The sequence below is a fragment of the Aulostomus chinensis genome, chromosome 5 (assembly GCF_037954235.1).
Source record: "Aulostomus chinensis isolate RoL2024-O1b breed Wild chromosome 5, RoL_Achi_v1.0, whole genome shotgun sequence".
Classification (NCBI taxonomy): domain Eukaryota; kingdom Metazoa; phylum Chordata; class Actinopteri; order Syngnathiformes; family Aulostomidae; genus Aulostomus; species Aulostomus chinensis.
The window spans coordinates 23144657-23157927 of NC_141324.1; positions in this window are offsets into that span (position 1 = coordinate 23144657).

A 13271-nucleotide genomic window follows, 5' to 3' on the forward strand; every position below is an offset into this window, starting at 1 on the left:
AAATCTTGCATAAAGCAATAACACAGCGTTCAGTCCAGGCACTGTACATATATCGTCATCATCCAGGACCTTTCAGCTGGATTCTACTGTTATGTCCAACAATCAGAGTGATTTTTCAGTGCCACTGTTTGCTGCTGTTAGTTACATTTAATATTTATACACACCCATTAATGCCCCATTTACCTTGTCTTGACTTGTCTAAATTTGGTTTGGACATAATTTCATGAGAGAATATCTGAAAGTGTGGACAATAACTTTTACATGATATGATCAATGTTTTACTAAAAAGTACAGTCAGGGTGAAAAGAAAGTAAAAGTGTGTGAAATGTTGCCATTGGAGTTTTTAAACTGTCTGAGTTGATCCGAATCCTCAGATATCAACTTGATTTTGCTTATTGTACTGACAGAGACGCAGCCATGTTCTTATCACACTGGACTGTATTTAAACTTTGAACTCATGGGACTTCTGTTCTCCCCTTAAGAGCTAAAATGAGAAATGGAAATGCCTGGATTTTCATAATTCCCAATACACGTCGATACATGCTCTTTTATCTAAATATTACCCATGAATAAAGACATATTAAAACCTGTAGTAGTCACGCAAAATAATATGGAGGTCTTTATGGGTTGAAGTGTAGTTTCAGGTTTTGGTATGTAAATTGCGTGATTTGAAATTTTCTACAGATTTATGTGCCATGTTTTATTGTGCTGAGGGATAGAAAAGATTTATTTTGCGTGTGTGAGATTTCTCTGGTTTTTAAGTAAAAAAATAGAAATAAAAGCTTATCAGGTGGAGTCATTAAAATGTGAGGGAAGCTTAATTAACTTAAAACCTGCAGCCACAAAGTTTCTATTATGACATAATTTAAAAGACGACTGTTTTAAAGCGAATGGGTTCATTGCAACATTTATAAGGTATCTCTACCTTGCACACTAATGATATCGTGTCTACAACTACGGGCGACGCAGGTTTAATGAAAAATATCTGAATAGAAAATCCGTTTTGTTCTGCTTTATCATCAGTGAAAAAGCCAATGATCCAATAGCGGGACTTTCCTCAGAAACACCCTTTCCCTATCTGCTCATTTGGATCTTTTATAGTAGAGTAAGAACCTTACCTCTGCCTCTGTCCTTTTCATTTAGCTTTTAATCTGCATTGAAAGCTGTAGCACGGCATAAAACCAGTCATAACACCGTTTTGGAAAAAGGCGTACACTTGACAGTAACAGATTAAATTTATGGACACAATGGCCTCAACTGGAGCCCACCCCTGAATGTCAAAACGAAATGAAACTTGAGTGTAGAGAAGAGGTTTGGAGAGTTCACAGAGTATTTGTGTGTCTGAACTTTTGCTAGGTCACCAAGTTTGTGTGCACAGGGACAGAATTTTCCACATGTAACATCACTTATAATAAGGTAGAACTATCATTGTATTTTATTCATATGTTTGGTTTCCCCGATTGCTACTTTTGACATGAAAAACACATAAAACACAGTGGATTGACTGACAGTGCTTGAAGTCGCACCAAACCACTGGCAGTGATATGAACTCTGGAGAGGTAACAAATACTAGGACATATCTCCACATTTACTCCAAAAGAAACATAAAATTTCCCTGATTTTTACTTTATTTCAGTTATTTTGTGAAATGTTTTGATGTCAACAAAATTGCATCATAAATCAGTTAAAAAAAAACTAAACATTCAAGCCAGAACTGTTTTTTTTTTTCCTTTTGTTCCCATGAATGTTTGAGCCTCACTGATGTTTGACATTAAAGCTCTTTGAAGGCTGGAGCCTCTCATCACATGTGCCGTGAAGCTAGCGCACTTTTCAAGCTCGCTCATGCCTCCATTGTTATATTTCTTTACCTAAACGGAACAAGAAGCTATCGTCCAGCATCTTTTTGTTTGTCTTCCGTGTCCTTGGCTAGTAGTCGTGGCACCATTAGATACAGTACTTGAGCTGGAAATCCAAAAATCATGTCTCCCCTTACTCTTACATTATATGTATATGTGCAAATTAAAGTTTTAAGTGTAATACTTTAATTTGCAATTTGCATTAATGCTAAATAGCAGCAATACCAGATATGCTGGTCTGGCACCAAAATGGAACAAAATAAACACATGAGTCAACAATGACACAACAAAGCTTCAGCCAGAACTAAATGCACCCTGGAAATATTGCGCTAAGGTTAGCATCCCTATTAGCAGCGAGGGGTTTGTTGATGAAGCATCAGCAAAAACACCTGCAGTTAGCTATGCAAGCGAACTGCATAGATGCCAGTTTACCTTACATGTCAAGATTGAGACGCATTATAACTTTGCATTTGTGAGGCAGTTGAGTTTGCCATAGCTTGTAGTTCAAAGCAACAGAGGTAGCTCCTGAGGATGTTAGCGTAGATGCTACTGTAGCGTCATGTTTTATCTCTATGGAAATCGCGTCAGCCTGTGATTGACAAACGGTTTATCAGTCGCCTGCCAAATAAATTTTGAAAGCATCTGTTTTTTTTTTTTTTTCCAAGCAGTTTGTTTGACTTTTCAGATGGTTCTGTGCAACAAATCATCTGACACATCAGGTACCGTGCATTCCATCACTCACTCCGCTGGAGTCGTGATCGGTGTCTCTGGTTCATGCAGTTTATAGAGGACTGGTCGTGAGAAGCGGCGTTACGCAAGAATAAGTCACGGTACATGAAAGATTAAAAGTGCTGGTACTACCGGTGATTACTGGCCCACGTCGCGTACTGGTTGGACAGGAAGATAAATGCGTCTGCAATGGGCAGCATTATTATTAATGAAAAGTGACATCATCGCGTGGTCTGCATAACAGCAATCAGACCCCTCTTTCTGCAACACACAATGCAATCCAGATGTCTGTTTGATTAAGTCTTAAGCTAGATGGGAAAGGGTGGGGGTGGGGGGGTTGAAACATAGCACAGGTCAACCCCTGAATCCTAAAACAAAGAGTTTTATAAATTTCTCTTAAAATAAAAACACATGGATGGAGACCCCCACGCCAACACTTCTCTGAGCCACCCTGCCTCTGATGGTTGTCACCTGCTTTCAAGCATCAACACTTGATAATCTGCATGGAAATTCTTGCCTAATTGGATCCACCACAGCACGTGAGACATTACATATTTCCTACTAATGGTTGTGGGAATTTCACACTCTGAGGTTTAGACTGGCTGTCTGGAGGTTGCTCTGACTGTTTACTTGCAGGGAAATTAATAACAGCTCGCATGTAGACACACCAAATTGAGATGGTGAACGTGGTAAACGTGTTAAACCTCTGGATGTTGGAGTTGTCTCTCTGCATGTTTTATCTTGACATAATGATTAACAGGAGCTGACAGCAGCACTCTGACACTAGAAAAGCCCTGTTGTTGCATGAATAGTATGGACGCACCAAAAAAAAATCAGGTTAAATATTGATACTGCTGTTTAAAATAACAATTTTGTGGAACAATGTTTAATATCACATCAACAGATAAACCCCCAGGAGGGACTTCTTGTTTGACAGTGGTGGTCAACAAGGAGAGTATCAGCTGATACCTATACATAGGGACGGATTGGGAGAACTGGGAGACTTCCCAGTTTGCCAGACTATCGGTGTTGCATCCCCTCTGTAATTTAAACACAAGCGGCCTCTTAAATCTGAGTCTGCCTCTTAACTGCAGTGGTAGGAGATGAATTCTTCTATCAAAATAATGAAATTGCTTTCAATAACATAAACACACACCTGTCATAGTAAGAAAATAAGTCTACTTTGTATTTTCCCACCGACCAACATTTGACCTGAAGACGAGGGCGGTTTGGACTGAGTGCAACCTGAACTACCACATAAAATGACTCACCTGACTGGGAGTGACTCTACTCAACTCACATTTTCCCCCCGCCAACTTTTACAAGAGCAAAGCCAAGGTTGTAACTGACGCAAAAAATAAACAACAACAAAAAAAAAACCACACACCCCCGGTGCTTTTTTGCTTGCTGCTTTTCTATATGTTACTGATGTAGGATGGATAGAACGATGAAAAGTGAGAATCAGTGACTCACTTTATTTGCTTTATTCCGTCTAACGGCAGGCATGTTGTTTAGCATGTTACTATGGCGGCTGTGAGGGTATCCCGAGTTCACTGACGTGCTGTTTTCCATCGTGTCTCCTCGTACAGGATTCACTGACAAGCCCAAATATCACTAGAAGATGTAGTCGTGTTGTTCTGTCTGTGCAGGTACCAGACAAACATGCAGTCTGGTTTTAGCCCTCGCAGGAAACACTGGGAAACTCCCCTGTGTCACGCTCTCCCACTCTGTGGGCCAAATTTTGCACAGGGGAAACCATCACTCCCTGTCTGTCGTGGTGTAAACTTGACAGATGCCACACATGTAGGCTGCGGGCCCCGTGAGGGTGGAGGGCCATGAGGAGCCAGTTAAAGGAAAGGTGGTGGGCAGGAGGTAAAAGATGACCTAAAGTGAAAACACAGAGCAGACATCTGAACAGGTGAGGCCTGTCCATCAACTTATTTGTGTGTTTGTTTTACCAATTAATTGTTTGTTTATTCTCTGGATGCAAGCCGTCTGACTTCTGAGTTCAAAAACAGAAGGAAAAACGGTCATATTTTCCTCTTATTTTGAAGAGCCAGCATTAAATTCATGCTGACTCGCTAAAGATCAACATGCTAAAGACCTCAGTCGTACGGCGGCCCGGAGAACTAAAAAAAAACGCTGCAATTTCGGAAGAAAAAAAGAAGCAAATTATTAAAACAACTTCATAATTTTGACAACATGCGCAGCGTTTACAACAGCCCTGCAACCCCACACAACTCAACGCAGACGAGACACACAGCAAAATCCATCGAACAACAACGGAGGTGTTTCCAGAGGGGACGCATCTGGATAGATTCTTTTCTGGTGGTCGCAACGTTACCGTAAACCAAAAACGCTTGCAGAGCACAGACTTATCACTCATGTGATACGGCCTGGTCACAAACTCTGTGCGTGTGTGTGTGTGTGTGAGTGTGTGTGTGTGTGTGTGGGTGTGGGGGGGGTACAAAAAAACAAATGTATCCAGTCATTTTCATCACTTTTAAGTCCCCTCTGGAAACACTTCCTTTGTCACGAATTGGAATTTGCCTCGTTCCTGTAATGCGTGCTGTGAGTTTGCGGCGTGGTTTCTCAGCACTGACCATGTGTTGTCAATTTGATGAAGATGTTTTCTTTGTTTGCATGTGTTTTTTTTAAGTTGCGGTATGTTGAGCTCAGGACCACCATACAGTCCGTGCATTTAAGAATTTAGACGTCCTAACTGATCAGTCATTTAACTGATTTAACTTCAGTTTTTCATCATTGGAATTCAAAATATGTCATTCCAATTAAGTTCCTTTCAGATATTGTCATTCCTTCGTAATTACACAGAGCTGCGATCGATTTATCAAATTATTTGTGTCTCGACGAACTTTCGTCTCTTCGTTTGGTCTGTATTTTATGACGCTTGTGAGCCTATAAATTTTTTTCAAAATCTCAGATCTTTAAAATTGAATCATCATGAATTGTTTTCCAAATAACTGCAACACAGACATTAAGATATTATAATCAGAAGTTCTTTCTTTGTTTATCTTATAACATTTTGTCATCTGTCTGCGTTGCATCAAAACTTTACATTTACACGCAAATTAAAAAGACGGAATACATTTCACACACCTTTTCTGTCTTATTTCACACGTTGAGTTACGTGGTAAAACAAACTGAGCCTAACCTTCTAAATGTAAAACATCTAAATATTTGAACTGAAAACAATGTAGCATGATAAACATTTGAACTGCTACAGCGATTTTGAAAAGATGCGACACAGCTGCATCAGTCGAAGGAGCAGAACACAACAAATATCTCGTATCTATGTTTAGACATCTTTAAATACATCTAATCAGGACGGACTTCTGCTTTCTAAACACAGCCAAATCTCTCTTTCCTCTCAGGTCCAAAGAGACATGCAAAGCAGCCCTCTGGTCTCAGGATGTCTGTCCCCTGTTTGAAGTCTATCGAACTACCATCTGTTTTTGTTTTCCCCAGCAGAATAAATGATGATTCTCTCTGTCCACTTGTCATTCGCCCCGCCAACAGTGTGCATGTTATTTATTATGAATTGACACCTCGCTGTCCGGAGAGCCTACTGCAGTGGGCATGATTCATGGAGGCAGTCTATGAGACACAGGAAGACCATTAAAAATCTTATCATCATCATGTCGCAGTTGGTGGACGACACGAAGGAAACCAGATAGCCAGAAAAACGTTTTATGTTCAAGCCTGCTGTGCTAATGGGGAGTCCAGATCATCAGACTCCATCCAAGACGTCTCATGATATTTTATAGGGATAATCGGAATATATATAAACATATACATTTTTATTACCTCCGCCAAGGACGTCAGGCTTTCAGTGGCGTTTGTCTGTCAACAGGATTCCACACAAAACACCATGAGGCCACCAAACATGGTGGAGGGGTTCATGTGGGCTGAGCAAGAACCTATTGAACTTTGGGCCATGTTAGTCATAACGCCACGTGATGGCAACATGGTTTTTTGACACTTTTGTGTTTAAGTCATAGTCTCAGCACCTCCTGCTGGTTACTGCAAATATGCCCGATATAGCAAACATCATTTTATCTACACAATTTTACCTCGTTAGCTTTCCTTGCTCTTTAGTGCCACCTAGTGGACACATAAAGTTGCATTTTTGCAACAGTGCATGTATTAATCTGCTGCTTTATGCAAAACACAAACCTTCTTAAACACCTTCTTAAAATAATTGGCTATGTCCTTTTTTGACAAAAAAAATTTTTTTTTTGCCTGAATCAACTCCTTGTGATGTTTTGTCTCCAGTTTTTTGTGTTTTCTGAAAAACTATTTTAAGAAGGCCATGATATTATAACTACTTTCTTGATCTTGACCAGCAACACACTGTAAGACGACATGCTCAGCTGCTTCAGGTGTACACTTTCAGAGTGCTCTCTAGTTTTAAATACACTTATTTAGGGTCAACAGTTACTGTGAATTGATAAGATAACTTCCTTTAAAACAAACTACTTGCAGTTTTCCAAATAACTTATGTAGATCCTGCTTTCATATGTGGATTTTGCTACCTGTGGACAGAGCCAGGCTTGCTTTTTCTCTCCATCTGAATTCTAGACTAACTGTCTCCTTGCTCATCTATTTAACGGCAAGAAGCAAATAAAACGATATTCCAAAATGTCCAATTATTCCTTCAACAGTTTGAATGATAATACACTTGAAACGAAGTCAAACTGGTGGGTCAAACACTGCAATATTTAAAGGACTGTGGTCCGCAGGAATGCTAAAAGACAGAAATTATCAATGTGGCAACACTAAAACTATTACAGACACACTAGATTGGCCTTGGCAAACACGTAGAAAATACCCCGACAGTTGCAGATGCCTAAGCTCAAATGACATCAGTCTAAACCGAAAAAACATTCAACATGCAATGTTTATGAAACTAAATCCTTGAGAGCCCAAAAATTTCAGGCCAGTGATAAATTTCCTTTTTGGATTGTTTCAATCTTCAAATGCACTTAGATACACATTCGAGCTGCTTTGAAGACTGAAGGTGGACATATGGCTTTGCCTTCCCTCCCTTCAATTTACTGATACATACCAGGTGTTATACTTTTCATGTTGCCTTCTTAAGATAAAGGTTTCATTCCTGGAAAGAAAAAAAAATGGTGTGCTGAAGTGAGAGAGGGTGGCTTTTTCTCCTCAAATATATTAGGGTACGCTGTGAAATGAATTCTAAGCTCTTTGTCCAACAGGCAGAGGGTTCTGTTGCATCCCATGTGGCCTTCAGATGTTTCTGTTATTGCTGTGCTAAGACAATTTATAATAGTGGATGTCCAACACACACAGAGAAGAAAAGGGCATGAAAGTTCTCCTGGGACACGTTGCAAAAAGTGGTGCAACTGACAAATTGAACCAAATTCTGAGGCATAGAAAATGAACAGATCATGTGTGCTCATTGGCTGTCAGGGTAGTGCTGATGGGTGCCTGCGTTAAAAGTCATGGGGTGGTCAGTGTCACACTTCACACAAAAATGCATGGATAATGTGGTGGCTGTTTTAAATTTATCACAGTGATACACTTGTAGCTGTCACAGCGCACCGTTTTGGTTTGGAGGGGAAAAAAAGAGTTGCTTTTTGACTTTAGAGTCACTGAAGATCAAAGAAGTGATAAAGAAGATAGGACTTTCTTTCAGAGGTTCGAGGGTCATGTATACCACACAGAGTTGCGTGTACTGGTCTGCGTCACAACGATGCATCGATGGTAACGAATGATAATTGCTCCCCACCGAGAAATATGAAGTTTTCTGAATCTGAATCATCGATGACTTTATTTTTTTTTCCAAATTTAATTATTTTTTTCCCATAAAATGGTCTTTACATATTTTTTTGATCATAAAAAGTTAACAGAAAACACATCCCATCTAAATCGTTGCCCCAGCAAAAAAAGAGAAAAAAATACAAAAGCGAACTGAGGAAACTTTACCTGAAATGATGATCAAATCAAATCAAATAAAAAGATCAGATATCAGATCTGAAATAACACAGTCAGAAAAAAAAATCAAAGGCCTAATTACTACATACATACATTAATAAATAAAAAATGATAATGCATGAACTAAAAAGATGAAAAAACCAAGAGCTGTATTTAAGTAAGTACACTCGACACACTACAATAAAAAAAAACACTGAAAGGGAATAGAATGATTGTAATATAATAAATACTCATTATATATATAAAAAAGTACAAAAAAGTTGAGATATATTGAGATATATTGTGTTCTGTCCGTCCGTCCGTCCGTCCGTCCGTCCGTCCCCCCCCCCCCCACACACACACACACACAAATCAGCAACAACATCCCACGCATTCGGACTGCTGACTTCAAGTCCCATTACACTTTGCTACATTTCACTGAAGTCAAATGATCCAGTACCAGATGTGCAAATCCATACTAGCAGCTCCCTCTCAGCCCATATCGGGGCGTAAAAGGTCTCTCCAGGCTTCAGTGCAGAGAATCATGCTGACATTAATGGCCCTGCCCTATCAGGAGGGAGCCTAAGAACAAACTGGTAGATGTCAACATTCCTGTGAAGTCTGTGTCACTCTTTTTCACAATCACATTTAAAGTTTTAATCAGATTACACATGTACAATACAGGCTTACCCCATGTGTGGTCTCCTGCTGTAAACCTCCACCCAAATCCTATTAATACCCATTTTAATTATGGGATAATACCTGTGGGATATTGTATCATTATTGTTGCTAATATTGTTAATATTACTGATTGACGCTTGCATCACATGCTTCTTAGATGCCATTGCACTCCTGTGGAGGCAAAAGCTGCTACTGTTAACACAGTAGTTGTGCTTTTAAATGGGAAATGGGCGATACCATTGAACCCAACACATTCCACACCAGCTTTTGGCAGTCAGACATTTGACTGGACGAGCTTATATTAGAAGATAGCAACTGCTGCTATGTGAGTAGTGAAATATGTATTAAATGCACTAAAACATGCTGCTGCAAATGTTTCCCTGTTAAGCCCTAATAAGCTCGACTCCTGTTATTTCATCCGCCGTGTTCAGAGCACTACATCAAACTGTTTCTAATTAGAGAGAAGTGAGTGCAGGGAGAGACAGGGAGGTCTGAGGAAACCCAGCCACCGAAGGTGTGAAAGATGAGGACAGATGTTGTGTTGTCTCTGATGGTGAGGTCACTTTGATGGCTTTGACCTCATAAGCGCGAGTCAGCAGGACTCTCGCAGCCAACAGGTCATAAATATATGACTGGGATTGGGAGGCAGACATTACCAACAAAGCCGTGCATGACCTAATGATCTGGCAAGCTATGGAAGACGTAGTGGTTTTCTGGTGCGCCCATACTACCATTCATTCATCCTGCAAAATAGATTTACTGTTCATGTGTAAGAGAAGAAAACATGTCACTATCAAAGTGAAATTATTGTAATTGGATTAGACCGGCTTACCTGTTGATCCTGATGGAATAAAGACACGCGTTAGCTCTTCCAAGATACATTTCTTTTAAACATTAATCGCGATTGTGAAATGACGGAAATAAGCACATTGCTTCAGTTGACGGTAATATTATCTGGAGGCAGTTAAAAGAATGAAACTGATGTGATTCAGCGTGAGCAGCAGCGAAGGCGACGTGAGACACAGAAACCACCCCTGCTGAGTTTCACAAGCGTTTTCGGGAACCATGTCTTGAATAACCGCTGCGTGATAAAATACATAAAAACAATGTGAAAATAATACATCATAACATAGATTTGTACAAATTTGTCAGATCTTTCCACAAGCAACAACTTGTATTCTGAGTAGGATTTGATTAAATAAGTCTCTGTCATGTCATGATGAATATGTTTTCTTATAAATTCAAATGTGAAAATGTGTCTAATACTTCATGTGAAAAGTCTAAGATCATTTCAGCACAGTAGTTTAGACTGTGATGACATCATAGTGGCTTTTGAATTGGAAAAGGTCAGGATCTGACTAAAAATATGAGACTGAAGGGAAATATCAAAGGACAATACTTCTATATTCATGATCAGGGCATTCAAGCTTAACTGTACTTATTCCAGGTGTCATACCAACAAGATGTTCTAGACCTAAAAACTGCATGACAGCAAAGATTTTTAAAAATTGGCTGATTTGAGCATCTTAAAAGAGATGTATCCTGGTTTATGTCTGATAAATTTCCAGTGCAGTCATGGTCATGGAGTAAGAAACGTGATGAAGTGCCCACCATTGGCAGGAATGCATAGTAACAATGTGGTCCCCATTACGGCACACATCTATCACCCAGCCTTGTAAGGTTTCGGGGAGGCCTGCTTAGTGTGATCCCTCTCCTCTTCGGAGTACAAAGACATCTGGGGGCCACAAGTCTGATGACATTCAGAACTGCTTGCAAGTTCTTCCCTGTTGTTTTGCAAAATGACTGTATCAGTGATTAAGTCCCCAAACAGGTCAGGCAATTCCAGTTGCGAAGCCGCATGGAGGATTTATTAGAACCAGATGGGTTGTGTTCCCTTACAAGATCGGCCGAGTCGAAAAACACTGGGCTGGCTTCTCCCAGGCCTACTCTGGGGGAACGAAGAGCGGCTGGTCCACCCATTTCCTTTCCTTGCCCTTCCCAGGCATGTCAGAGAGGAGCCAAGCCAAAAAAAATCAGACCTGCAGTGGCTTTTGGACAGGCTAGGACTCGAACAGTGTGGTAATTACGGATGGCAAGAGGGAAGGTGTGTGGTAGAGAGGAGGGGGGCTGCCAGGCGGAATCATCCTGTGCCAAAGGCTTTAAAAGAGCCACAAAGGAACTAAAACAAAATAAACAGATTGCACTGGCACTTTTTCCCCTCTGACATTCCCTTGACACTGACTGTCAAAGTAGAGGTAGCCGAGGTTGGCCGGAGGTTCGTCATTGGCCTCAGTGATGAACAATGACACGACAGGAGGAATATGAAGTCACTGAGCTGTGAGCCGAGAGAGAGACGAAACTTCTATAAGGTTCTGTCTTGAATATTACATCTCCACAGCCATGTCACGCACATTTTTAAAGAGCCTTAGATTATTATTATTTCGAGAAATGTACGTTTCTCCTGATTTGCTTCAGTTCAGTCACCTGCTTTTCATCGTACAGATGTAGAAATGATATCCCTCCACATCTCATCGCTGAAGCTGCTGTTCTGCTCCCGTGGCTTAAATGTGGCCTGCAGGAGTTCACATGATTTTAAATATTTTCTAAGGTGGCTTGTAGGAATTAAAATAAATTTGACTGCAAACTTATTTGCATTCTGGTAGCCACAGAACACGTGTGTGTGTGTGTGTATATCTGGTAGCATTTATTTTATGATGTTGCAGGGCGGTCTCTCAGCGGCGACCACAACTCCTTAACACCACATTGAGTGGTGGTGGCGGCACATAATGTGCTAAAATTATGTGGCGGGCAATGTAAATCAATTAGGATCTTTTTTTGCTGTGATGAAAGTGACATCCCTGGTTCAGCGATGTCACTTGATGGTCTTTGGTTTAATACTGAAGAAAGTCCTCATGCGGGGACGCGTGTCTGTACTGACATGATCATTTCGCCGCCATTTCAGTTGATGTCAGTGATTAAATAAAGTTTTTTTTCTAAACAACAACAACAACAACAACAAAATCACTTCCCGGAGCTCTATTTTGTTGACTCAGGGATTTCATTTTGTACACCATGAAAGGATTCTTATTGACTTTCTATTGACACCGTTACCATGGTGCTTGCTGGCGTGTAATTTTAGCAGCGTCATGCCACGTATTGCAGAGTTGACAGGTCGTGGTCATTTGACTTTCTTTTCTTTTTTTCCCCCTCAAAAATAGGATATGACCGCTGAGAGACTTGACTCCCTGACTGACTTGAGATGAGGCCTAGGAGACCCAAGGAAGACATTAGCCATATTAATTTAATTTATTTATCTATTTCAAAAAGTCTTGAATGATGACATCATTTAACCTTCCCATGTGGACAGGAGACTAGACTTGAACTTGTTCTTATTGATCTTGAGTTGTAAACGCATTTACAAATAGCTTCCTTTGCTTGTTTCTTACACTTTTAACCAACTCAAAGTGAATTTGTGACTCTTTGTTTTAATCTTTGTGTCCACTGATTTATTCTGGCCAAACGCAGCTCAGTTTTTGAGGGCAAATATGAATTGTAGCGCAATATTTAATGGAGATTTGAGACATCTAGTCACAGTTCTCTCAGAACGTTCCTTCTGAAACATCTACATGAATCACAAACAATATTAGGTGTTGCAAAAAAACGAATCTACAGAATGATTCATTCTCTCCGTTTTGGGGCGCAAAGCATGGGCAAACTTTATTTGCTCATTAAGAGCCTTGCTTATGATCCTTCACAGAGACCAGAAACGATTCAAAGATATTTCCAAACAGGTGGAGAAACTTATGAGCATGGGTGGACTTCCTGAGGAGAAGCATAAAATAGAGCAGACAACTGGAAAAGCCGCACGGACCTATTTGAAGGGTCTGGCGTTTTCTCCTGTTTGCAGTAAAGCAGTGGAATAATATAACATTACACAATTTTGTTTTGGGTGGCCTTGCATATGCACCCCCCCTCCCCTACCACCACCACCACCACCACCCTCAAGAAAATACAAACAGCCGCTGTGCAGGGCATTCCCAAGCATAA